General features: G+C 44.9%; 1 protein-coding gene across 1 annotated transcript in view; it reads right to left on the bottom strand.

Moving 5' to 3' along the window:
• UPK1B (uroplakin 1B) overlaps positions 1 to 13,794 on the bottom strand; it is a 43,752-nt gene extending 29,958 nt beyond the window's left edge. Inside the window, exon 1 of the mRNA XM_006167630.2 lies at positions 13,683 to 13,794. The gene's annotated coding sequence lies outside the window, so the exon portion shown is untranslated. The remainder of the gene's footprint in view (positions 1 to 13,682) is intronic.
• Positions 13,795 to 14,580: the final 786 nt, after the last annotated feature.

The raw sequence follows: 14,580 nt of genomic DNA, 5'->3' as shown, positions 1-14,580 counted from the left end.
TTGAGAAAAGCCGTCTACATCTCCCAATATTTTACTAATTAAAGTAATTAATCAATTCGTGTGTTCATGCTGCAAATCAAAACATATTAAACAATACAGTTTGTGTTTTGAGGCATACAAAGAAATGTAAAGGAGATTGTTTATATATATATATACACATACATACATACATATATATACACATACATACATATATTTTTTTTTGAGAGAAAGATTTTTGCTATAGGGCACATGTGCTCACCAGAGAGAGAAAGCAAAAAATCACCTCCCCCAGGGGGATGACCATGCCTCAATCCCTTTTCCTCCATTCTCCTATTAGGGTTTTGGGCATGCACGCATATGCACCCAGCGTGAGTTTTAAGCTGCCGGGTCCTGGACTTGAACCATGGTCAATACGTGGGTGTCCAGTGATGTAACCATGTGCTGGTTTCGAGATTGTTACGTTTTAGGATTTTGTGCTTGGTATGGAAGCAAGGACATGATCTCAGATAGTTATAGTACATGTGGCAAAACGCTCAACGCTGTGGGAGTTCCAAGGAGGGAAGGTGTACGCCTTGCAAGATGTGCGTGGTTTTTATAAACAGAGTAGGTGCGAGTCGGGGTGGGCAACATTCCAGGGAAAGAGTTAGGGAGTAGAGACACAGAAGAGCGCGCAGCCCGCAAGACAGCAAAGCAGCCAGTATGACCGAGGTTCCAGTTTGTCAGAGGATCAGGGAGGCAAGCCTTGGACTTGACTCAGGCCTTGCTAACGTTGAACCTCACCGTACACTATGATGTAAATATCACCAAACTTCCACTTTATCTTAAACCTCTCTGAATAGTTGCCCTCACCTGTTTACCTGGGTAGCTGTGGGAGTTTAGTTTACGAGTGTTTTCAGCTCAGAATTTGGCACATGGTGAGCACTCTCCTTCAGTGTTTGCTGGAGGAAAGAAAGCGTCTGGATCATGTCACAAGCTTCCTTGCTGTAAAAGGACCTGCTTAGTGTACTTTCTGCTTAGAAATGCCATCTGCTTCTTTCTGTTTAGCAATGCCATTCTTGCTTTGCAGTGTCTGTTGCTATGAGGATGAGTAGAGCCTGGTGCCTCGAAGGAGTTAATACACAAACTCCCCCAAGGGGGAACATTACTCATATAGCTGGATTGGCCACATTGCAAAGTTCATTGCTGGCATGTATACACATTCTCAATGACCAGTCAGGTTACTATCTAAACTAGAGGCAGATAAATAGAATGTCAAAGGCAGAAGTTCTGATAACAGAAGTAGGGAGGGTAAAGGGAAAAAATCTGGAGAGGTATGGGACCAACAGTTGGTATAATGGATATATCGCTGGACACGTAGTCCATTGTGGTTCGAGTCCCGGACCCAGTGGCTGGAACTCACACTGGACGCGTGTGCCCAAGATCCTGCATGGAGAATGGAGGAGAAGGGATTGCAGTGTGGCCATCTTCCCTGGGGGGTGATTTCTTGCTTTCTGTCTCTCTGTCTCTCTGTCTCTCTGATGAGCGCACACACTCCATAGCAAAAACATCTCCAAAAAAAAAAAGAGGCCAAATTCAGCACATTACTGACCAGCACTGACTGATGATGTGCCCATTTGGGCTGATGAGCTGGGATTAAGAGACAACCAGCACATGTGTGCATGCCCAAAATCCCAGGAGGAGAGTGGAGGAGAATGGGTTGTGGAGTATCCATCACCCCTGGGGGAGGTAGCTTCTCACTTGCCCTCCCACTGTCTCTCTCCTACTAGTGCACACCCTCCGGGGGAGGGGAGGGAACCTAGAAAACATAGACAATTCCTTTTTTCAAGGAGCTGAAAGTGTGACTATGGCAACATGGATTCAGAGCAAAAATGACTATACAATAGGATAAAGGAGGAAAAGGAGAAAAAAAAATGACTGTATGTACTAGAACCGTATGTACTAGGAAGGGATTGAGTAGGAGATTTAGTAATTCAGAATGAAGCAGAGGGGACCCTGAACAGGGTTTTGGCCCCAGTGATTCAATGATATCTTATAAAATACATAGTTTTCCATAGAGTTTTAAAAAGAGGGCAAAAGGGCAGATGAATACTTGATGGAAGAATAACAAAAGTAAGAATTAGGGTAGAAAATGCAGGCAAGAGGGAGAGAGAAGAAGGAAGGAGGCAGATAGGAAGCCTGCTTTGAGCAAAAAGAAAAGCCTGACTTGAAGAAACCTGGACAGGGACAGGAATGGGGTCTGGAGTGTCAGGGAGGTGGTCAAGCTGTGGGTTGCTTTATGGAAGGCAGGCGTACACTGATACTGTTTTGCTTTTCATTGCTAAAAAGCATGTGCGCTTACTAGAAAGAGATGCAAAAAGAAAGAACTCCCAACCGGATTGTGGTCATACCACAATCCCTTCTCTCTTTTTCCGTCCTGGGCATGCACGGTGTGCACATGTACCTGGCCTGTCTCCGAAGCCACTGGGCCAGGACTTGATTTGTGGTGACCATGTGAGATCCAGCTCCCCCAACCATAAAGCTATGGGACCAACCAACCCTATGGAGAAAATATTCTGAAGTTGCTGCCACTAGAATTTTCTTTTTAGGGGTAGGCATCAGGTGGGATGGTGGTTAAGGCACTGGGCTCCCACATAATTTGAGTCCCAGATCCAGTGGCTTGAAAATCATGCTGGGTGCGTGTGTATGTGCCCAAAATCTTGAGAGGAGGATGGAGAAGAAGGGATTGCAGCGTGGCCATTTCCTCGGGGGGTGATTTCTCACTTTCCTTCTCTCTCTCTCTAGTGAACACATATGCCCTAATGGCAAAAGCCTAAAAAAAAAAATTTTTTTTTTTCCTTCCTTTATCACTATGCGCTGTCTCCTTTTCTTTTAGGCCTTTGGCATGGATGGCACATCATAACCTATTGGGTCATTGGAAAAGTCATAATGTATTTTTCTATGTTTTTCTATGCAAAAGCACATTGTGACTTTTCCAATGACCCAATAGAAAGCCACTCCTGTCTTTCAAAATGCAGACTAGCAGTGAGAGCTGCCTTCGAGCAGCGTTGTCAGTGCCCTCAGCATGGTACTGGGCATTTCGTGTGTCAACAGGAAGTACGGGAAGCCCTTCATGGTCGATACCAGGAGGAAAAAAGGCATTTTTTATTTTTAACAAACTTGAGAGATGAGTATTTTGACACAAATCTGTATTAGTTTCCTGATGCTTCTGTGACAAATGATCACACAGTTAGTGTCCTAGGGCAGGACAAGTGTATTATCCTAAGGGTCTGGATGGTGGAAGTCTGGTGTTAGTTTCACCACAGAGTCAGCCATGCTATACTTCTTAAAGCTCTAGAGGGAGGATCTGTTTCTTTCATTTTGCAAATGAAGAAAAGGAGACTTAGAAAGATGACTTTACTCAAAACCATATGGCTTAAAAATGCAGAAACTGAGATTCAATCCCAGATTGTTAACACTCTGCAGTTTATGAAGTCTGGCCACATTGTTAACACTTACAGAAAACCCAAAACCCAAAACCGAAAAACAAACCCACCTGGCTTGCTTGCTTGCCAATTTTGGGAGCAGAGAAAACAAGAACACTTTCCTGCTCAGAAGACTGCCTTTGCAAAGGTCTGAAACATCAGTGACCTTTCTTCACTTGCTCCTCCAGAACCTTGTGTCCTTAACCCTCTGATGCTGCGCTGCATTAATACGTGTACCTTTCCCCTAAACCCAGCATTGCACCCACGCGCTTTTCCAGAAAACCTGTTTAGACGTAACCGAACCAGAAGCTTTCCCACCTATGCCCTGGGACCAGAAGTAAAAGGAGCAAGGTGCAAGTCAAAGGGAGAGTCATTATTTCATAGCCTCTCCTTGGACGGTTGCATCTTCCACTAGGTTGATATTCGCTGCATCCCCAAATAAGCACAAATGTCAAAAAGTCAAAATGTAGGCTTCCAGTTGCTCATAGTATAGTCTAGTGGCTGTGGCCTAATGGTGAGCACACTGAGCTTGGCATCACGGTGCTAGGGTTCAAGTCCCAACCTTGCCCCATCAGTACTGTAGAACACTGGGTAGTGACCCTCTTAGTGTCTACTACCTCATTTATAAAAATGGTATGATAGGGACCAGCAGTTAGTACAATGGCTATGTCACTGGACTCCCACGAAGTCGACTGTGGTTTGAGTCCTGGACCCGGCGGCTTAAACTCACTCCAGTCATGTGTGCGAGAGGAGAATGGAGGCGAAGGGATTGCAGCATGGCCATCCCCCCTGGGGGGTGATTTCTTGCTTTCTGTCTCTCTCTGTCTTTCTGGTGAGCACACGTGCCCTGTAGCAAAAACAAAAACAAAAACAAACTCTCCAAAAAAAAAAAAAAAGGTACAATACAACCTGTTTAACGAGGTTGTTGTGATCACTAAATGAGATAAAAGATGTACAAGTGCTTGGCAAATACTAATGTTGTTTACGAACATAAGAAATTATTAATAATAGCCATGGTATAGTTACGGTTTTGCTTTACGCACTAGTGGCCATTGGGGCACAGGTAGGAGGTGTTCACCGCGACTGGTCTCACAGGCAAGCGCTCCCAGGCTGAGGAGAAGCAGTCTTCCATGCACTTTCCCTGTGTGTTCACTGCCCAGGAGCCGCTCTCCTAGAGGGGCCTGGAGGACTTATATTGGGTTGTCAGAAAAGTCATGATGTATTTTTCTATGCAAAAATGCATCATGACTTTTCTGACAACCCAACCCCTAGATACCCATTTGTGCTTTTTTTTATTTTCCATGGTTGGATTCACAGAGAAAATGAACGGGGAGAGAAAAAAATCTCTTTAGGAAAAGAGGAAAGGCTTCTGAGCTGTGCTTGGGGTGTGGCAAGAGTCAGGTACCAAGTAGAACGTCCAGTGGGAGGGGCCGTCTGTACATTCCATCAGCATTCCTCAGCACTTTCCACCTGCCATTGGCTTCCTTCCTCTAGTTTTGGCCAGCCTTAAGGCCTCTGCTCCAGACTGCAAAGTGCTGCCAAGATGAGCCCTGAGATTGTCGTCTGGGCTGTGAAGCGGCTTCCTTCTGACACAGAAGTTTCTCGGAGAGGACTCTGATCTGTTCCCGTTTTGCATTCTTTCCTCCTGGTATTGACCATGAAGGGCTTCCTGCACTTTATTGCAAGAGTCTTCAAAACAGAAGGCACTGGGACCCTGTGACATTTGTCTTCCTAGGTCCAGAGAGGCATAGTCAAAAGTCACATACTAGGCACTCAGTTATTTTGCTAAACAAAAAGGAATGATTGCACTCCTGGTAGATTAAAGGCAACATGATTTCTTTCAAAGGAAAAGATCAGGCTTGGCTAATCTTTTAGAGTTCTTTGAAGACCAATAAATACCTGTGTAAAAGGGCAGACTAATGAACTTCCTTAGGTTAAGAAAAAAGCAAAACTTTGATAAAATTCTACACTGTTATTAAAAAATGGAGACATTATGAATTTGTTGACCTGTCCAGAGAGGACAGGTATGGAGAAAGAACAAAAGGGAGGAACAAACGGGCTCAACTCTGCATACAGAATGTAAACTGTGGGGCTCTGTAGGGTCTGTAGTAGCTGTGCCTTAGTTAACTTGCATTTTTGTCCTTGGCTACTTGATAAGGAAGTATTGTAAGGAACACCTTGCGGTGGTTAATTCTGGCTAATCCCATGTGTCAACTTGGCTAGGACAAGGTGCCTAGTTGTTTGGTCAATTACCAATGCAGATATTGCTTTGAAGATGATTTGTTAGATGTGATTAGCATTTAAATCACTAGACTTTGAGTACAGTAGATTATCCTCCATAATCTTGGGAGGTTTCCTCCAATTTACTGAAATCTAAGAAGCAAATACTGATAGTTTTTGAAAAAGAAGCAATTCTGTCTCAAGACTGCAACACAGAAACCCTATCTGAATTTTTTATCTGCAGATTTCAGACCTTAGAAAGTCTCTGTATTCCTGCTTCAGTTTTCACAAGCAAACCACAACCTCACTTGGAAAATTGCTTCCTTAATGAGTTAAGTTACAGCCAATCAGAGTAGCCACACTTTAGTCAAACCCAGAAAGCCCACCCTTTAGACTGCTCCAATTACTTGTCTACCTCACCCCCTCACTTACGTTTTTATACATCACTTTCCCTTTCCTGCACACATCACTTTCTCTTTCTGGAACATAAATATTGCTGGATCATGAGGCTGCCTACAGCCCCTTGGAAGCCATTCCGGGGTCCCTGATTCAAATCATTTTTATGCTCAATTAAACTTCAATAAAAAAAGAAAAAACCTGAATCAACTCTTCTCTGAATTTTCAGTCTGTCAACATGCTCTACAGATTTTGGATTTACTAGTCCCCACAATCACATGAGCTATTTCGTGATTTCTTGCTTTCTGTCTCTATGTCTCTCTCTGTCTCTCTCCATGTATATATCACCTATTGGTTCTATTTTGAGGGTGAACCCTAATATACCTTCCTGATTTGAACTGATTTATATTTTTAATAGAGACAAAAATTATCATGTTCTGAAGTGTCCTGAGATTATCTACCCTTCCCTTCCAATTCCTTTTTTCTTTTTTTTTTTTTTTGAGAAGTTTTTGCTATAGGGTGCATATGCTCACCAGAAAGACAGAGAGAGACAAAGAGACAGAAAATGAGAAATCAGCCCCCGTGGGGGATGGCCACACTGCAATCCCTCCTCCTCCATTCTCCTCTCAGAATCTTGGGCACACATGCACACGTGCCCAGAGTGAGTGTAAGCCACTGGGTTCGGGACTTGAACAACAGTTGACTACATGGGAGTCCAGCGACATAGCCATTACGCCAACTGCTGATACTAATTCCTATATTTTTAAAGTTTATATATTTTATTCATGATAGAGAGCATGGAAATATGAGAGAGAGACAGGGACAGAGAAAGCACCCTTGCCAGGGTCTCATCGTACTGCGAACCCCTTACTCCACCTTCCAGCTCATCGGGATGTTGGGTACATGTGTGAGTGTGCACCTGGCTTGCTTCAGGTTGACCAGACCAGGGATCCAAACCCATAGTTGGCGGTGGGGCATCCAGCATTGCAGTTCAGCATTGCACCACCATCTGAGTCTTCTTTCCAGTTCATGCTGTCAGCCCTACCTTCTGGCTCAGATGAATTTGGCAGTTTCTATTTTCATTCTACACAGTGCTTCCAGAGTGAATTTTAAAAGTAATTACTATTTCATTTTTTCAGTTTTACTGTAGGACATGTGCACTCCATGGAGACAGAGAGAGAAGGAGAGAGGGGGAAAGCGAGAAATCATTCCCAGAGGGGATGGCCATTCTGCAATACCTTCTCTTCTCTTCTTGGGATTTTTAGGGATGCATGCGCACACACATACACACACACACACACACACACACGTGCGTGCACACACACATACACACTTAACATGTTTTTTAAGCCACCGGGTCCAGGACTCAAACCACACCATTGACCATGTGAGAACCGGCCGTCTTAACCTCCGCACCACTGGCTGACCCCACAGTGAATTTGCTAAAGAAGTTCTCAAATTATTCTACAAAATACAGATGTTCCATCTACTGGGACAATATGTTTTGATGCTCAAATTGAATAATTGCAGTCATTTCTTAATTTGAAGAAAAATTACTAATCAGCATTTTTCATTTTATGTGTTTTCCTCTCAAAATTTTCTTTAATCTTGGGTACTGTTACCACAAATCTTGGGGTGCTGTTACCTATCCTGTCTGTGCTAGAATGAATTTAGGTCAAAATGGTCTACCTAATTATTTTAAATTTAACATACCAACTCTTTGTGTTATTCTATAAAAATAAACATGACTTCTAAGTGCTAGCCATTTAAGGAGACTTGAGAGCCACTGTCCTAATACACAGCTCTGATTTCATGTCACTTCCCTGCTTGCAAACCTTCAGCAGAGAGCCCTAGATGGCTCCCTCTCCCTTAACAAGCTCAGTCACTGGCTCCTTCCCACAGCCGGTTGCCAGCTGACTCCTCGTGTCCACCGTCCTCTGTTTTGCTCAACGGGTCTTTTCAAATCCAAATTTGCTCCTATCCCTTTCTGTTGTACTTGAATTTGAGAATTCTTGGTTCCTCTGTCCTCAAACACAGACCAATGACTACCCGTTGACAGCATCTGCAGGATTTAGCCAGACCTAAGGTCTTTATTCTCCTTCTAGCTAGAAAAACAGAAGCTGGATAACCTAAGAGATGAAGTGCAAAGTCTAGCTTGTAGTCAAGACAGTATCGACTAACCAGGTTCAGACGGCCAGCCTGCATGCTGCTCTGCGCCCCTTACCATCCTGATCACACCCCAGGAGTGGTGTCGTCCTTCTCCCATTTCTGCCTATTTGACTATTTACTCACTTCTGAAGTCAAACTCAAAAACCTCATCTTTTCCCAAACACCTTTGCCCAGAATTATTCTTCCTTCTCTATGTCACTCTGCTCTTCATGAAAACTCTCTTGGGGAGCTATATCCTATTTGGTAGATATGAACGTATGGCTTTTCTTCCCAGTGACCTCTGCCACAGCCATCTAGCCAGATACTTTGTTACCTCTTTTCTTCTTCTTTTTTTCCCCTTATTTTGGCGAGGTTTTTGCTATGGGGCTCGTGCGCTTGCCGGACAGACAGAGAGAGACAGAGAGACAGAAAGCGAGAAATCACCCCAGGGGGGATGGCCATGCCGCAATCCCTTCTCCTCCATTCTCCTCTAGGGATCTTGGGCACGCACGCACACGCACCCAGTGTGAGTTTAAGCCACTGGGTCCGGGACTTGAACCGCAGTCAACTACATGGGAGTCCAGTGACATAGCCATTATGCTAACTGCTAGTCCCATTACCTCTTTTCTTTACTCGAGTTTGTTCAATAAGTCTTTCTGAGCCCACAAAGTAATAGATTGCTATATGTTAAAAAAGCCAACTGGGGCCCGAAGTGGCATAGAAGTTAAGGCAGCTGGGTGTCACGTGGCCATTGTACAGTTTGAGTCCCAGCCCTTGTGGCTTGAGAAACACATTGGGTATATGTGTGTACATGCCCAAAGTCACGAGAGGAGAATGGAGTAGAAAGGATTGCAGTGTGGTCATTCCCCCCAGCGGGAGGGAGGGGGTATTTCTCACTCTCTGTTTCTGTGTTTCTCCATTGAGTGCAAATGCCCTAAAAGAAAGAAGAAAGAAAGGAAGGAAGGAAGGGAGGAAGGAAGGAAGGAAGGAAGGAAGGAAGGAAGGAAGGAGGAAGAAAGAAAAAGCCAATTGAATTTCATTTAAAAAGAGAAATGAAAACTTTCAGATTAATTGCTGAGTTGACACGTCTCGAGGTCAGTGACTGCATTTGTAGTTTTTGTTCATCTTACTAAGAAGGTATATAATTCAGGAGAACTTCATTTATCTTAGGGCTGTTATGGGCCATGTGCCCATTCATTACACACATAAATATCAACCCTGGCTGCCAACTTCGTGGTTTTGCCGTTGCCCCCTCATCATACAGATGAGGAAACTAAGGCTCAGAGAGAGAACGTAACTTGTTTAAGATCCTTGATGTGTTTGAAGCTGAGTCAAGTTTTGAATTAAGATCTTCTGACTCTTAAATCAGCCTTCTATGAGTTGTCACTAATCATTCTTTTTAAGGTAGGGAGATATTGTCTCCCTTTATGGATTTTTGAAATTAAGAAACATTTCCAACTTCCTGGAACCAGCAGTAAGCGTAATGGCTATGTCGCTGGACTCCCACATAGTCGACCGCGGTTCGCTTCCCGGACCCGGTGGCTCAGACTCACGCCGGGTGCGTGTGCGTGTGTGCCCAAGATCCTGAGAGGAGAATGGAGGAGAAGGGATTGCGGCATGACCATCCCCCCTGGGGGGTGATTTCTCGCTTTCTGTCTCTCTGTCTCTCTCTGTCTGTCTGGCGAGCGCACGCTCCCTATAGCGAAAACCTCTCGAAAAAAAAAAGAAAAGAAAAGAAAAGAAAAGAAAAGAAAAGAAAAATTTCCAACTCCCTGCCCTTAAGCTTATTTTTTCTCTTATAAAGTAAACCTCAAAGGGGGTCATATAAACAGAGCCAGTAGGGAAAAAGCCTTTCACTCTCCCTCCTTTTTGCTCTTCCCCCTAACTCCTGAAATGCCACAATTTGGGAATCATTCCTTTGTTCCTGATTAAAATGCAGACATGTATAAAAGAGGCACACTGAATCTCATGAGCCGTCAATGTCTGTGCCATCTTGGAACGATCTCATCACATCCCTTATTATATTAGATTGTCAAAAAAGGGGGATGGCAAGATGAGAAACAGACCCGAGAAGTCAGAGCCTGGCTCCAGCCACCCCAACCATCATGCCATGGGCTGACTCTACACTTTGAAAAAGGCTGAAGAACCAGTCCATGGCATGATGGTTGGGGTGGCTGGAGCCCACATGGCCTGCCACACCATTTGGGTTCAGGACCCTGTGGCTTGAGAAACATGCTGAGTGTGTGTGCATATGTGTCCAAAATCTTGAAAGGAGGGAGAAATGGAGGAAAATAGATTGAGGTATGATCATTCCCCCAAGGAGAGGGGTGCTTTCTCACTTTCCCTCTCTCTGTCTCTCTCTCCAGTGAGCTCACACACCCTCTGGCAAAATTAAAAATAATTAAATTAAAAAGTTTAAAAATCTGGGGACCAGCAGGTGGCATGGTGGTTAAGGTGCTGGACACTCCCACACGGTCGACCGTGGTTCAAGTCCCAGACCTGGTAGCTTACGCGCTCTCTCTCTCTCTCTCTCTCTGGTCAAATTAAAAAAAAAAAGGGAACGAATAAATAAAATTAAATAAATAATTATTTTTTGAAAAGTTTAAAAGTCTAAAGGTTTATACACTCTGAAAAGAAACCATAGTATGCTGACTGTCCACTTTAGAAACCATATTGCCACAGGCAGAAAGTGCACAACTCACTTCAAGATGGCTTTGACATAAAGGAACAGCCCTTGTGAGCCCCACCCTGTGGAAAAGCTGCCCAGTGACCTGGGCCCGTGATGATTTACTCCAATTGCCCAACACCCTGGGAGTTCCTTTGCTTTGAGGAGAGCAGAGATTTTCCAAAGGCCAGCGCTGTATTTCTATTTTTTGTGCCATCCTTCAGTTTGTTTTCTTATACAGAGTGCTGATGTTTCCAGGCATGCTGAATAGCCAGAAAACAATTGCTCACCAAACCAACTATTGATAATTTTCAAAGCAGAAGAAAAAGAAGTGAGACTTGCTTTCCAAGTATGAGATCACTTTTAAAGTTCATTTTCTCTTCTCTTCACCTGCATTTGCTGCATGAGAGAACACACAAACCACACCTCGAACTCTAGCTCATGCTAGAGAAATCTGGATTAGCAAAGGGGTTTAAAAAAAGAGAGAGAGAAGATGAAACCAAGAAGTACAACATGCCATTGCCTTAACCCTGACCCTGAAACCCAGGACAAGAGCCGACGGTTCTGACTTAGGGAGGAGAGTGAAAATGGGTGTGGAGATGTCAGACCTGGACAATTGCTGGTCTGCTTAGATTTAGGGTGGGGCGAGTTTCTGGGAATGGGAGAAGAGGGGCTTGTTTCCATGGCTGGGTCATACACAACCACACTCTGTTCTTTAGGTGCACCGGCCGCATTTCAAGGGCTCCATATTTACATGTGGTAAGTGGCTACTACTTAGAACATTTCCAGTACTGCAGAAAGTTCTACTGAACAGCCCTGCTGTAGATTCCTGGTGCTCCCCATGGTGATCGCAGACGTCATCCTCCTGACGTCAAGGACTAAGGTGTCTGCAGTGGCATAGGTGCTCTCAGGTGAGGGCAATGCTGATGGGAGGTCCAGTCCCAGGGCAGGGAGACGATGGAGACTCCCTGGGGGAGGTAAGATTTGGGCATCTCCCCACAGCGTGCTCTCTCTCCCAGTTGGGAAATGGTGGCCCATAAGGTTTGGGGGCAGCTTGCCCAGCTCTCAGGCCCACATTCCAGAACAGGGCCCAGTATATAGAGGGGCTTATTGATGTTTGCTCTGGTTAAGAGTGTAAGCAAGAGAGGTCAATAGGAAACCCTGAGATTTCTTTTTTTGATTTGACTAAATGATATCGAAGTTACCTTTTGGATCTGAAAGTTTATGAATCTTTCCAGGTAGTTAAGAAAATTCTTAAAGAGCTTAAAAATCTTTAGAAGTAGTTAGAAGTGGAGTTTTAGGCTAGTAAACAAAAACATAAACTAACACCAGCATTATCTGAAATTAACATTTTGTGTTAAAATGTTATTAAAAACAAAAACTAGATTTAGGACCTGCGGATCCTGGTAGGTAGATTAACTGGTGAAGAGTGAAAATAAATGATGTGAGAACGACATTGGGCAGATACAACTAAGTTGTTGACTTATTTCAACTGACACATCTTTTAAGCAGGACTGTTAGCAGAGAAGAATTGCGAATAAAGTGCCTCACAATCCCATTGCGAGTCAGCAGGACCAAATGCCTTCTGACAAGACAGGGGGACTTTATTTCTGCCAGTGTGAGGAACAGATTACCAACAAAGATTATGACCAGTTCCTTCGCATTTTCTTTGGCTTTTCTTGCTCCACAAGGAAACCGGGAGTCTGTCTGTCTGCGATTTTTTTTCTTTTTTTTGGAAAGGTTTTTGCTATAGGGCACGTGCACGTGCCAGACAGGGAGAGACAGAGAGACAGAAAGTGGGAAATCACCCCCCAGGGGGATGGCCATGCTGCAATCCCTTCTCCTCCATTCTCCTCTTGGGATCTTGGGCATGCACGCACACGCGCCCGGCGTGAGTTTAAGCCACCAGGTCTGGGACTCGAACTGCAGTCGATTACGTGGAAGTCCAGCGACATAGAGAACGACATTGGGCAGATACAACTAAGTTGTTGACTTATTTCAACTGACACATCTTTTAAGCAGGACTGTTAGCAGAGAAGAATTGCGAATAAAGTGCCTCACAATCCCATTGCGAGTCAGCAGGACCAAATGCCTTCTGACAAGACAGGGGGACTTTATTTCTGCCAGTGTGAGGAACAGATTACCAACAAAGATTATGACCAGTTCCTTCGCATTTTCTTTGGCTTTTCTTGCTCCACAAGGAAACCGGGAGTCTGTCTGTCTGCGATTTTTTTTCTTTTTTTTGGAAAGGTTTTTGCTATAGGGCACGTGCACGTGCCAGACAGGGAGAGACAGAGAGACAGAAAGTGGGAAATCACCCCCCAGGGGGATGGCCATGCTGCAATCCCTTCTCCTCCATTCTCCTCTTGGGATCTTGGGCATGCACGCACACGCGCCCGGCGTGAGTTTAAGCCACCAGGTCTGGGACTCGAACTGCAGTCGATTACGTGGAAGTCCAGCGACATAGCCATTACACTAACTGCTGGTCCCTGTCTGCGATTTAATATAGGGTTTTCCAGAGTTCTTGAATTTGTCTGAGCCCTCTGTGAGGAAATGCGAGGTTGAAATCAGGATGACTGAATAACAGCCCCAGAGCTTCCACCTTAGTCCTGAGAACAGGATGATGATAGAGAAGGTCTTAAAGAAGAGATTTGGACAGTTCAGAGTAAAGGAGAACAGAACAATCGCCATATTCTAAATGACAAAAAAATAGACAGACTGTTCATCGAGAATGTGGCTCCATCCCTTTTCCTCCCAGGAAAGCAACCCAGCCCCTGAGAGGGCACTGTGCGCCCGCAGTGTCTACTCACCGAGCCTCTCCTGCTGAGCCGCCCAGGCTGCGTCTGCGCCAGCGCAAGGTGTGCTACCCTGCAGCAGCCCTCGGAACCTCCAGGCAGGCGAGGGTGGTCTGGGAATGGGAGGAGGCACCAAACACGGGCTGAGCCTGATGCTGCCTGAACCTGCCTCCCTGAGGCGGGGAGGAGCAGGAAGCTCCGCCAGCAGACCTCTGCTGCTTTGGAATGTGTGACTCTGACCGGCTCAGTTCATCACTTCTCTGGGTTTCTCCTCGGTCTGGACTTTATGCCAACAAAACCTCAGGGATTTTGCTTTTACTTTGATTTGTTTGTATTAGTGTATTTTGATCTTTCTGCTTGTGTGTGTGTATGTTTAAAGGCTTGTCAGTGTGCCAGCAGGTGGCATGGTGGTTGGGGCATTGACTCCCTCATGGCTCACTCCATGGTTCAAGTCCTAGACCCAGAGGCTTGAAGAAACAGATCAGGCATGTGTGTGTGCATGTGTGTGTTGTGTGTGTCCAAACTTCCAAAAGGAGAATGGAAGAGAAGGGACTGTGGCATGGCCATAACCCCTGCAGGTGATTTCTCACTTTCACTTTTTCTCTGTCTCTCTCCAGCAAGTGTACCCACCCTCTAGCAAAAAACTAAAAAAAGGAAACAAACAGAAAAAACAGACTTGCTAGTACCTGACCACTCATAGTGATGCTGATACATGCTTAGCTGTACAGGGACACGTTCATCTTCTGTTTCTGGAATCTTCATGTACTATATTAATGGGGTAGGAATTGCTCACCTAATGCTCACCAGCCTCAGACCGTGTACTAGGGAGGCCTCCAGTCACTGATCTAGAACCTGTCCGCGTGGGTCAGCCTTGTAGAACATCACGTTTTATCAGTGTACCCTCATACAGCCC

The sequence above is a fragment of the Tupaia chinensis genome, unplaced genomic scaffold (assembly GCF_000334495.1).
Source record: "Tupaia chinensis unplaced genomic scaffold, TupChi_1.0 Scaffold144909_1, whole genome shotgun sequence".
NCBI classification, from domain to species: domain Eukaryota; kingdom Metazoa; phylum Chordata; class Mammalia; order Scandentia; family Tupaiidae; genus Tupaia; species Tupaia belangeri.
The sequence above is the reverse complement of the archived record's forward strand: the minus strand, read 5'-3'. Positions and strand labels throughout refer to the sequence as shown.